This window comes from Marmota flaviventris, chromosome 9 (assembly GCF_047511675.1).
Source record: "Marmota flaviventris isolate mMarFla1 chromosome 9, mMarFla1.hap1, whole genome shotgun sequence".
Lineage (NCBI taxonomy): Eukaryota > Metazoa > Chordata > Mammalia > Rodentia > Sciuridae > Marmota > Marmota flaviventris.
This window is the reverse complement of record NC_092506.1, coordinates 54,007,522-54,020,707: the sequence shown is the minus strand read 5'-3', so window position 1 is coordinate 54,020,707 and position 13,186 is coordinate 54,007,522. Positions and strand designations below refer to the sequence as shown.

Sequence of the window (13,186 nt, the reverse complement as noted above, 5' to 3'; positions counted from 1 at the left end):
GCCCCATGTCACAGAACCAGGAAATAATAGATCTAAAAACAGTACCCATTGGCTGGGGTAGTGGCTCAACAGTAGAGAGCTCGCCTAGCACATGCAAGGCACTGGGTTGAATCTGTAGCACCATATAAAAATAAATAAATAAATAAAGGTATTGTGTCCAACTACTACTAAAAAAATACTTTCAAAAAAAAGTGCCCAAAGCTTTCAGCTATCTAGCATTTGTTAAGCAGAGCAGGGGTCAGAAGACACTGGCAGTGCCTGACTCCACCACTAATCAGCCACCTGCTACTGGGCAAGACACCTGACCTCCCAGTTTCCACCTATATGTCCTATCAACTAGGCAACTAACAGGGCAGGGATGGGCATCAAGAAACATGCTGTACCTCAAAGCACCCTCCTTAAGTCATTGATCTCAGCAGCTCCTCATCAAAAACAAGCAAAAACCACTGGTGGTATTCCCTTAGATGAGGACACTGAGGCTCAACGAGGACATTTTCCTATGCTTGTTATGCTTTCTGAAACAATGTTAACGATGGAATGTTAATATCAAAATCCCTTGCAGAATCCTTCTGGGGAATTGAACCCAGGACCTCACATATGCTAGGTAAGTGCTCGTCTCCTGAGCTATATTCAGCCCTCCTTGTGATTTTGATTAATCTCCAGTATACTGCAAAATCCTCAAATCAATATCTGGATTGACTTGAGTTTAAAATGTAAAGAAATTAAGGAAGGAGAATTGCCATAAAATCCAACAGGAAATGACAGGCTGGCACAGATCCAAAATGGCGGGGGGGGGGGGGTACTATTGCTTTAGTGAGACATTCAGAGTTTCAAAGGAGGTGTACCCAATTAACTCACTATAAATACCCATCTTAGCCTGGTACACTGGCGCATGCCTATGATCCCAGTAATTCAGCAGACTGGGGCAGGAGGACTACAGGTTCAAGATCAGCCTCAGCACTTAGCGAGACCATGTCTCAAAGTAAAAAATAAAAAGGGCTGAGGCTGGGCTGGGGTTGTGGCTCAGTGCTGGCATGCTCACCTAGCACACATGAGGCACTGAGTTCGATCCTCAGCACCACATAAAAAAATGAAATAAAGATTGTGTGTCCACCTACAACTAAAAAATATTTTTTTAAAAAAAGTGCTGAGGCTATAGCTCAGAGGTAGACACCCTTGGGTTCAATCCCCAGGACTGCAAAAATAAAAAATAAAATAACCAATACCCAAGTCCAGCTTAGAAACCTCTCATGGGCCCTTGGGTCCCAAGTCTACAAAGGAAGACAAAATGTAAGGACAAGTGTAACATCATTAAATCTTCAAATTGTTCCCTCTTCCCATGCCCAACAAGCATCCCTCTGATCCAGAAAACACACATTGCACTAGCCCAGTCTCCATACTGAAAACCAAAAGGTGATCCTACCCATTTCTACAATAAGATAAAATTCACATTATAAAGTTAGACTAACTATCATTTATTGAGCTCCTACCATATGTCAGGCATTCTTTTAAGTAGGGGTCAGGAGTCAATCCTGAGTACTAAAAATGATAAAAGTAATCCAAACTCAAAAAGTCCTCAAAACCAGACACACAACGCAGGCCATACTCCCCCTAGTGGCATGCTGGATTTATAGAGGTTCCTAAGGGCCTTGTCCTGGAAAGTGACAAAGGGCCCCAAGACAGGGCCCTAGAACTAAAATCCTTGTTTAGGTGCATTATCATCTATGAGCTCCTTGAGCTGGCAGATCCAGAGGCCAGTTGCTTCTCTCTGCTGCTCTGCAAGGCTGAATTCAGATCAATCCTGCTTGACCCTTCCTGAAGGATAAGAATTTTACAGGCTTATGCTGTCTTCTATCTGTTAAGAGATCCACATGCACACTGGAGCCTCTCCCCACACCCAACCTATTTACCAGTTCCAAATAATTCTACTTCCAAAATATATCTATTATCTGTCCATTTTTCTCCACAACCATTGCTACCCGTCTCTCCCCTTATTACTACAAAAACCTTCTAATGGTCCCAGCTTCCACTCCTACCCTCTCTGAGAATATAGAAAAAAATAAACTCAGTTTCTTTCATTCTCTCACTCCACAATTAACACAAAAGAGTTCCGTGACATCCATGTAGGGGTTTTCTCCCCATACATCAAGCAAGTTGTCAGTTTTGCAGTGGATACCCACTAGATGTCCTCTAGTTCAGTTCTGGCACTATCAACCGACAGCATCGGAACCCACAGGTTGAGGGCTCAGTCTCCAAGACTGCCTCCCCCCATTTCATATACCAAATGAAAGCCCCAGTTTGTTTTATCTGTGCTTCTGACCAACCACCTATAAATCTGAAGTTGGATTCAATTAATTTGCTAGAGTGGCTCACAGAAATCCAGGAAACATATGTTTACTGGTTTCTTATAAAAGATATTAAAAAGGATACATATGAACACCAGATGAAGAGATCAATAGGGCAATGTATGGGGATAGGGACACAGAGCTTCCACACTCTGTAGGCTGCCAACCTTCGGAAACTTCCCAGTGTGTGGCTCTTTCAAAGCTCTCCAATCTAGTCCTTTTGTATAGCTTCATTACACAGGCACAATTAATTATATCACTGACTTCTGGTGACCAATTTATTAACTTTACCCCCTCTCCCTCCCCAGAGGTTGGAGAGGGAGACTAAAAAGTACCAGCCCTCTAATCACATGGTCGGTTCCTCTGACAACCAGCATCCATCCTGAGGCTATCCAGAAACCCCCAGCTATCAGTCAACTCAATAGCATACAAAAAAAGACAGTTACCACTTTAGAGAATCCAAGGATTTTAGGAGTCATATGCCAGGAAACAGGAGGAAGATCAAGTATATATTTCACAATATCACATTCTCACAAATCCTTTCTCCACAGAGTTATCTGAATCACCTTTTTACACAAATCATGTCACTTCCTGCTTAACACCCTTCAGTGGTTTCCCACTAAGGATAAATCTAAGTTCTTACCAAGACCTACAAGGCCTAGCATGATTCTCCTTTTGCCACCTCTCAGATAACTTCCTGCCCTTCCCCCTCAATACACTAGCCACAAAGAATGTCTTTTAGTTCTCTAAAGGTAACAGATTTTTTTTTCCAGGTTTTGCATTGCCTGAGACACTCAACAGTCCCACAATTTTTGCCTGAATAACTCTTACTCTCTTTGTCTCAACTTGACTCTCTCATCTTGACTTCCATGATTCTCCAGTCTAAATGAGGTTCCTTGTATTTATCCTTCAAAGTACTCACCATGATTTGTAATCACGCATTTGTGTAATTATTTGCTTAATGTCAGTCTTCCCCCATGAGTTCCTTGGGTGCAGGAACCTGGATTATTTTGCTAATCACCACAGTCTCTACCGTTAGTATAGGGTCCAGCTCACAGTAAACACTCAATAAATTCTGCTGAATGAATGCAAAAATATCATTTCTTCCTGTTCTACCAGAAGGAGAAACTCAGAACAGCTATTTTATGACACTCATTGTAGCTTTTCATAGACTTACAAACTATAATTACATCTCTTTTCCTCATGTGCCTTGCCTGTGGGCTCAACCAAAAATTCCTGTAAAGTCTCCCTGTGGTTTGTTTCCCAGAACTTTCCCTGTAAGGTCACTCTCCTGGGGACACAATCCAGGGTTTTACAGCTTCTCCCACTACTAGAGTGCCCACTCACAGTCCCTCTACCACCACTGTGTTATTGCCAAACCAAGCGGGCTACAGGAATGACCCAGCTCCCACGATGGCAGGGTTCTCTGGGGTCAGTTCCACTTGGAGACAAAACACTGTTTCTTACCTCTACTGTACATAGAAAAAAATTGTTCTAGGCTGGCAAAAATTACATTTTTACTAAAAATAATTCTCATGTTTTATAATTAGAGATGGATATAAAATGAGTTTGAAAAAAGGTTCCATTACTGGGCTGGGGATGTGGCTCAAGCGGTAGCGCGCTCGCCTGGCATGCGTGCGGCCCGGGTTCGATCCTCAGCACCACATACAAAGATGTTGTGTCCGCCAAAAACTAAAAAAAATAAATAAATATTAAAATTCTCATTCATTCTCTCTCTCTCTCTCTCTCTCTCTCTCTCTCTCTCTCTCTCCCTTTTTAAAAAAAAGGGGGGGTTCCATTACTAAAAAACAAAATGCTGAAAACTACTGTATGGGGGGAAAGTAACAAAGGTCTAAACATCAGCAACTATAGTGTGATTAAGTCCAGCCTCTCTTGAACTACATCACCTCCAATATCTAAAATCCTGTTTGGTTTCATTTCCTACCCACACCTCCCCTGCTGCCATCCCCCATTATAGGTACAACCATGGCACACCACAGCACATTGCCTGGTGCTCCAAAAACTGCCTGTATCTCCCTCCCTCCACTGTTCATACTGTTACCTTCAGCTGGTGCCTCTCCTTCCCCCATTAACAAAATTGAACTCACTTCCAGAAGCAACACAGTTAGCACCTCCTCTGTAAACTATTTCTTGGTCTCGTGGAGGAATCTGTTTGACTCTTCTGCTAGCCCAGATACCTCTATTATAGTGTGTGTAGCACTTTATCACTGCTACTTGCACACCTGTCCCCCACACACCCGAGCCTCTCCAGATGTGTGTGTGTATTTTAGTATTTCACTTACTATGGCAGTCAACATGCATGAAATGAATGAATCGTTGAAAAGACTCCCCAGGCAGAAACAGCTGTTCTCTCCATAGGACAAGGGAATTTTAGTGGATGGGCTTACATTGTAAAAAGAGAATATGTACATATACACATATATGTTATCATACACATAATACATCTATTCTATGTGTATGATTGATTAATCAGAGTCCAGGTTAGATCACTTGAATTTATAGTATTTTCTTGTCTTTTTAAAAACAACTAAAATTTTGAATCTAAAAACACAGGAACAGAGTAAATCTTTTAAAGTCACTCCTTACTTTGGGATAAAAAGAACTGTGGTTTTAATATTGCTAGTTGGAGCCTAAAAGATCTGAATGGTCTAACTTTTGGTTTTGTTTGTTATGAGAAATTGAACCCACAGATGTTTTACCACTGAGCCACATCCCCAATTCTTTTTATTTTTTTATTTTGAGACAGGGTCTCACTAAGTTGCCTTGAACTTATGATCCTCCTGCCTCAGCCTCTGGAGTCACTGAGATTACAGATATGTGCCAACACACCCAGCTAAAATTATCTAATTTCAGATGCTCTGGAGATCCCAGAACCCAAGGCCTACCAAATTTGGTCCAGCAGCATCTCCATTGAGGACCAGATTGTTCTACCCAATTTCACAGGGAACCAGACAGGTGTCCCCACCACCACCACCAATTCTACCTTAGACTCTGGTAACCACTTACAGAAAAGCCCTTAAGGACTTCACATTTTCCATTTTTCTACCTGTGAGTGGCAATGTGCTAAGGAGAACAAAATTTTAAATCTAGTTGGCAGACTAGAGCCCAGTTCTAGCTTACAGCCTTCTGATGTGGTGAGAGTCTGAACAATTCCCTATCTCCCTGAGGGCCTCTGCTTTTCCCTTCACAAATCAGAGGATTGTACTCTCTTTCAAGGGTTCTTCTAGCTTCAATGTTCTATTGCAGTCACCAGTCCTACTGCCTTCTGAGTAAGTTCAAGCAGCAGAAAGACTTCTCACTTTCAGGGAGTATAGAGTCTATATCTAACCCTTTTAGCAAAGCCCCTGGTGTGGGGGCTCTGGAGTCATCTGCCTGGAATAAGAGAGAAGACCATCACCAATAAAAGGCAATCTTTCCTGAAGGAAAAGGTAGGAGAGTCAGGCTGCCTGCCTACATAAGGCTGCAGAGAAATTAAAGGCACCAAACACAGAATGGGGAAACAAGGAAATAGCCTGGGATATGTGTGGAAGAGGACTGAGGCTCTATGGGATTCTCTCCAGTTATCAGTCTCAAAGTCACCTGGCAGTATCTAACTAAGTTCTCTTAAAAGACAATCTGTCTACTGCAAATCAAGCAATGTCTACTAGAGCGTTGAGATCAACAAAATAAATGACTCCCTCCAAGTAACAATTCCAGTCTCCTTTGCCCAGAAGGAGTTGTATCTGGTAGAACACCAGTGTGCTGGACAATGCTACATATAACTTGCTGTATAGCCTTCCTAGGAAAATAGAAAAATATCCATTATGCCTGGCATTTTATGATAGGAAATTTTCGCAGGTCCTTAGTCCTGCCCTAAACCTCCTGCCAGGCACCTACCCCCACTTCACCCCACCCTCAGGCCCAGAACTACAGAAGTATAGAATTCAACCTAGATTGCCCCATGGCCAATGGTGAAGCAATTAGGAAAGCTGAGCCTACTCTCCTCAAGTCTGCCAGTCTGCCAGTCTTCTAGCCCCAGTCAACTCTACTAAGTTCACAACCCTCAATATGAAGCTCATGGTTCAGATCCCCAGGACACAGGTGCTCAGAGGCTTGATCCAGTCTCTTGGAATATCTATCACAAGGCTTACAGATGATGTTCGTAATTTCCTGAGAGCTCTCATATCCACAAGCTCCTTACCAATGTCCCTTAATAAGTCACAGCAATTTGGGGGATTGTACCCAGGGACACCCCACTACCACACTATACCCTTAACCTTTTTATTTTTTATTTTGATACAGGATCTCACTAAGTTGGTCTCAGCCTCACTGAGTTGCTGAGGCTGGCCTCAAACTTGCGATCATCCTGACTCAACCTTCCAAGTTGCCAGGTTTACAAGCATGCACCATATACCCAGCCAATTCCAGCATTCTAACACTGTACACATAAACAGTCTTTGAAGCCCAACAAGATTAGACCACAAAGGCAATATCCCAGACCCCCTACTGACAGCACCATTTTGTTCTTTTAAAATGGGCTTTACAAGCTGACCTGGTCTAGAACTGTGAGCTCAACCAAAATCCTAACCTGTTGTGACTGAGCTTCAGGGAGAAGCAGGGTATAAAGTGAAGGCAAGGGAAGAGGTAGGAGGAAAAGAGGACTCAGACTGCTTTCCCATGATCTAATCAAGAAATGTCTTGAGCCCAGAAAGAAGTACCACTAGGCATAAGACCTGGGCAATGTTGTAAAGTGTCACCTCCTCTGTGCAATTTCCCTGAATTTCCTGGCTACACTGGATTCTTATCCCCACCCCAGTGCTCCTGGAACCAGCAGTTTGCCACTCCAGTGTCAACTGCACCCTGCTGCCTCATGACTTAATACACCAAGGTTTTCCTGACAGCCTGAAGTATTCTACAGAGCAAGAAACTTGTCTTAACTCTGAGTTCTAGTTTAAAAAGTGGATCCTCTTTCCAGAGACCTGCCTCCTTGGTCTCAAACTGAGGAAAACATTCTAATTGGGGTTTGGGAGAAGATTTAAAATTGTCATTCAGTTGCAGAATAGTGTCTACAAAAAGTGACAAGGACTTGGAGAAGCACTGATCACTGGAAATTATATAATACATACTTTTTTTTTCTTTTGGTGGCAGTAGATCTTATTATGATAGTACTTTTCATTGATAATTTAGATAAGACATGCTTTATCAAATATGCATGTGACAAATTAATTAGGAGGGACAATTAATATAGTAGGGATAATCAAGCAAAAGTCTTCCACAAACTGGAAACATAAATTAAATATAACAAGATGAATCCTTTGAAAGAGAAACTAAGAAAACTATCTCATTTACAATAGCCTCAAAAAAAAAAAAATACTTGGGAATCAACAAAAGAGGTGAAAGACCTCTATAATAAAAACTACAGAACACTAAAGAAAGAAATTAAAGAAGACCTTAGAAGATGGAAAGATCTCCCTTGTTCTTAGATAGGCAGAATTAATATTGTCAAAATGACCATACCAAAAGCACTATAAGATTTAATGCAATTCCAATCAAAATCCAAATGACATTCCTCATAGAAATAGAAAAAGCAATCATGAAATTCATCTGGAAAAATAAGAGACACAGAATAGCCAAAGCAATCCTTAGCAACTGCACTGAAAAGCATCCCAATACCAGACCTTAAACTTTACTACAGAGCAATAGTAACAAAAATGGCACAGTATTGGCACCAAAATAGACCTGTAGACCAATGGTACTGAATAGAGCACACAGAGACAAACCCACATAAATACAGTTATTTCATACTAACAAAGGTACCAAAAAAGATAACCTCTTTTCTACAATATATGTTTTTGGTGCTGGGAAAACTGGAAATCCATATGTAACAAAATGAAATTAAACCCCTATCTCTCATCATGTACAAAATTCAACTCAAAGTGGATCAAGGACCTAGGAATTAGACTAGATACTCTGTACCTAATAGAAGAAAAAGTAGGCCCAAATCTTCATCATGTCAGATTAGGCCCCTAATTCCTTAACAAGACTCCTAAAGCACAAGAAATAAAGTCAAGAATCAATAAATGGGATAGTTTCAAACTGAAAAGCTTCTTCTCAGCAAAAGAAACAATCAGTGAGGTGAATAGAGAGCCTACAGAATGGGAGCAAATTTTTACTACACGCACTTCAGATAGAGCACTAATCTCCAGGATGTATAAAGAACTCAAAAAAAAAAAAAAAAAAAAAAAAAACTTAATACTAAGAAAACAAATAACCCAATCAATAAATGGGCTAAGGAACTGAATAAACATTTCTCGAAGAAGATATACAATCAATCAACAAATATATGAAAAATGTTCAACATCTCTAGCAATTAGAGAAATGCAAATCAAAACTACTCTAAGATATCATCTCACTCAAGTCAGAATGGCAGTTATTAGGAATATAAGCAACAGTACGTGTTAGCAAGGATGTGGGAGAAAAGGCACACTCTTACACTGCCAGTGGGACTGCAAATTGGTGAGCCAATCTGGAAAACAATATGGAGATTCCTTAGAAAACTTGGAATGGAACCACCATTTGACCCAGCTATCCCACTCCTCAGTTTATACCCAAAGGACTTAAAAACAGCATACTACAGTGACGCAGCCACATCAATGTTTATAGCAGCACAATTCACAATACTAAATTGTGGAACCAACAATTTAGAGATCCTTCAATAGATGAATGGATAAAGAAACTGTGGTATATATACACATTAGAAAACTCAGCCTTAAAAGAGAATAAAATCATGGCATTTGCAGGTAAATGGATGGAATTGGAGAATATCATGCTAAGTAAAGTAAGCCAATCCCAAAAAAACAAAGGCCAGATATTTTCTCTGATAAGTGGATGCTGATCCATAATGAGGGTGGGGGGAGCATGGGAGGAATGAAGGAACTTTTGGATACACAAAGGGGAGGGAGGAGAAGTGGAGGTAGGAAAGATGGTGGAACGAGATGGACATCATTACCCTAGGTATATGTATGAAGACACGAATGCTGTGACTCTACTTTGTGTACAACCAGAGAAATAAAAAGTTGTGCTCCATTTGTGTACTATGAACTGAAATGCATTCTGCTGTCATGTGTAACAAATTATAACAAATAAATTAATTAATTTAAAAATCATTTATGTATTTACTGTGGTGCTACAGATCAAACCCAGGGTTCTCAGCATGCTAAGCACTGTTCTACCAGTGAGTTGCAATCCTAGCCCACATGATAAAATTTTTCTTTTATTTTATTTTGGTGGTGCCAGGGATCAAACCCAGAGCCACATTCATGCTAGGCAAGCACTCTACCACAGAGCCACATCCCTGACCCGCAAGGTGAATTTTTTTTTTTTTTAAAGAGAGAGACAAAGAGAAAATTTTTTAATATTTATTTTTTAGTTTTCGGTGGACACAACATCTTTATTTCATTTTTATGTGGTGCTGAGGATCAAACCCAGCGCCCCGTGCATGCCAGGTGAGCGCGCTACTGCTTAAGCCACATCCCCAGGCCCTCAAGGTGAATTTTTTAATGGGCAAATAATAATTGTGTGCTTAAGATTAGGGGAAAAACTGTATGACAACAGAACAAAGATGGTATAAGTGAAAAAGACCTGAGGAAATGTTCAATATGAGTCAACTAGGGAGTCAATGTGATATTGAATTTAAATGGCTGAAATACAGAGCCCAGATAAAATGAGGTCCATGTTCTAGTTAGAACAAAATGTTTCTAGGAGACTCACACTAAACTTACAGATCCAGGGGTAAATGGAGTCTTGAATAACATTTCAGGCAAGTAGACTAAAAGAAAAAAAGTGGAAATCCAAGAGCGTGGAGCCCCTTAAACTGAGCAATAACATAGCATGTCTAGTTCTTAAGGCCGTTAAGTCTTCCTGCAGAACAGAAAGGTAAAAAACCACCACTTTTGTCCCTGTGTAGTCATCTCTGGGGAAACTTGTGACTAAGCAACATGAAGGACACCCACAGAGGCCAGGCACAATGGCACATACCTGTTAATCCCAGCAGGTAAATTGCAGGTTCAAGGCCAGCCAAGTGAGATCCTATCTCAAAAAATAAAAATGGGAAAAAGGATCTTGGGGATGTAGCTCAGTGGTAGAGCAATTTGCCTAGCATATGTGAGGCCATGAGTTCAATCCCCAATGTGGAAAAAAAAAAAATGCTCACAGAAAAAAGGGACAGCTGAGCTCTATCCCTCCTGCTAACATCAAAACCTCCCAACTGGGACTCTGACCTTTAAAGTTTTAGCACAAACACTAAGCAGCTCAGGAATCCAAACAATTTGTACCCACCATTTCCCCCAACTACAGTTTACTATGATCAGAATTACCAAGTTTTATTTTTAACTGTCAAAGTAGAATAAGTTTGAAGGGATCTTTAGATAACCTTCTATACTAAGCTGTCACCCAACAGCCGTTTATGAGCAGGGATGTGAATTTGAATGCTGTGTCTGAAACATTAGATGGTAGGAATGCAGCCCTCCAGCTTCTTCAGGCACTGCTGGGATGTGAACAAACCAGCCTATAACAGGAAACTCCGATGCTCTTCTACTGATTTAGGAAGAGAAAAAAGCAGTAGTCCCTCAAAAGCCAGCTCTATCCTAGACATGAAAGATGGCTCAGGTTTACAGTAAATATTATATATGTAATTTTTCTTTCTTTTTTGAGGTGCTAGAATCGAACCCAAGGCCTCTCACATGATAGGCAAGCACTCCACTGCTGAGTTATTTCCCCATCCTGAGTGTTACACTAAATGAATTTCAAAATCCTATGGAAAATGCCATTAAAAAAAAAAAAATCCCACTTTCCCCTAAGGTTAGAAGCATAAAAGTTTCTAATCTATGCAATGATTAGCTCCTTTTTTAACAATGCAGGAACTGGGTATAGATCTAGTTTGCCTTTTGTGTAAAAAGAGGTGCTTATAAATGCTTGTTCACTTAAGAGATCAACACAGAGAAACTTAAACAATAGAGGAAAAACCTGAGACTCCAAGATGCAAGGAAGGGAAAATGAGTGAGATGATGAGAGGAAAGCCAGAGGAGTGTAGAGGAAGAAGAGAGAGTAATTTAAGATCCTGAAGGATAGAAACAGAAGGAAGCTTGTTTGGAAGTCTGAGAATAGCGAATTTGGGAGGATTCCTGAGCATTAATTACTCCCAGGGACATCAAAGAACATAGTTCAGAACCACTTAGTGTTTTGAAGAAAAGAAATAATTCAGAATATCCTTTATTCCCTCAACATATGGGGTTCCTAGAAAAGAACACAGGGTCAAGGACTATTGTCCCCAGCACAGCAAAGTGGCAAAAGACTTCCCTCACCCAAGGCTGTGGGACTCCACAGGCAGACAGAGTGACACTGGCTTGCCTCAACCAGAGCAGAGGAGGAAATCAACCCAAAGTGTTGAAAGACTAGCCACTCATCAACAATGAAGATAACACCCCCCATCAGTAATGCATGACACACCTCTTCTAAGGAACAGGCCACAGGAGCTGAGAAGGGGAAACATTCTCAGGGAAAATTCAGCAAAGTAAGGCTTGACTCTGTATACTAACAAGAATCAATTACCAGGTTACTACTGCTTGAATGAAATCATCTGTTCCCTTTCAGATTCTAGGGTTCTCCAAACACAGCTGAAGTACAGCCACTGGCAATACAGAGGGTCAGAGACCAAGGGAGAAATGCAAGTGTTGTCAGAAGCAAAGATGGAGACTTGCGGTTGGGATTTGGAGATTAAAAGGGGGTTCTGTTTTGTTGTCATTTTAATAAACAAGACTATCTCATCATGTTTCCAAATAGTGAACCACCTATTTTTCAAACCTATTTCTGTTTTACCCAGGATGGCTGAGAAGAGAGACAGCTCAACTACTCCTGACCTCACCTGCTGCTCTGAGAGACAGGAGAGAATAGATCTTTAAGATAACAACTCACAAGCCAACAAATTTCCTCTACCACCCAGGTAGTCCATTTCCCCCTTTAAGTCCCAAATACACCAGACTAAGAGTGAAGAAGGGGAGACTTGATGGGTTACAGCAATGTTATTTGGAGGAGAGAAAGAGGGAAAGTGAGAAACGGGTCCCCAATGGCTATGTACTTGGGATAGATATCAAGGACAAGGTCATTCAGACTAAACTAAGGGCACTATGAATGTATCCCCTTGAGAAGCTTTAAGAAGGGAACTGCTCCTACCATCATAGCTGGGCCAGAAACTAAAGCAAGGAAAAGGCCAGACACTGACAACTAGGAGAAGCACACAGAACCTCACTTGAGCCCAATGGCTTTTACCTCCTCACCTAGAAGTATACAGAAACAGCCACATACCTTCAACAACACAATTCAGCAGTTATAGCTGCACATTAGACATCTAGGAGCCCAGATCCCAGGCAAAGCACAGAGGTATTCCTCAGGACATGGCACTTCTCTCATTTGTCTTCAAGGGATCTAGTGCAGCTGCCTCTGTGAGGTAGCTGAGGGTCAGAACACAGAGAGGCACCCTCCTCAAAATGCTTTCAAGAACACCGAAGTTGTCTATTTTTCCTTCTTCACCCACAACCCTTCTTCCTCTCTTGCTGTATGGCACCATGGCATGGAAATAAAGGAGGAGGCTCAAGAGCTCTTTTAATAGACAACAAGAACTTGGAGGGTACCTGGCTATAGAGGTGAGGAAGATTCCAAAACAACTCCGAGATTCTGCTTGGACCACTGTGTGCTAGTCACAGACAAAACAATATTCCAAAGTGCTCTGCAATAGTCGTGTCTGCATTTAACCAAGAGGGGAAGTTGCTGCATCACAGGAAGTT

The 13,186-nt window shown here is 41.2% G+C and overlaps 1 protein-coding gene across 4 annotated transcripts in view; it reads right to left on the bottom strand.

Annotated features, from left to right (window-relative positions):
• Positions 1-13,186, bottom strand: part of Dennd2b (DENN domain containing 2B) — a 154,698-nt gene that overhangs the window by 102,486 nt on the left and 39,026 nt on the right. The gene's annotated exons all lie outside the window — the stretch shown is intronic.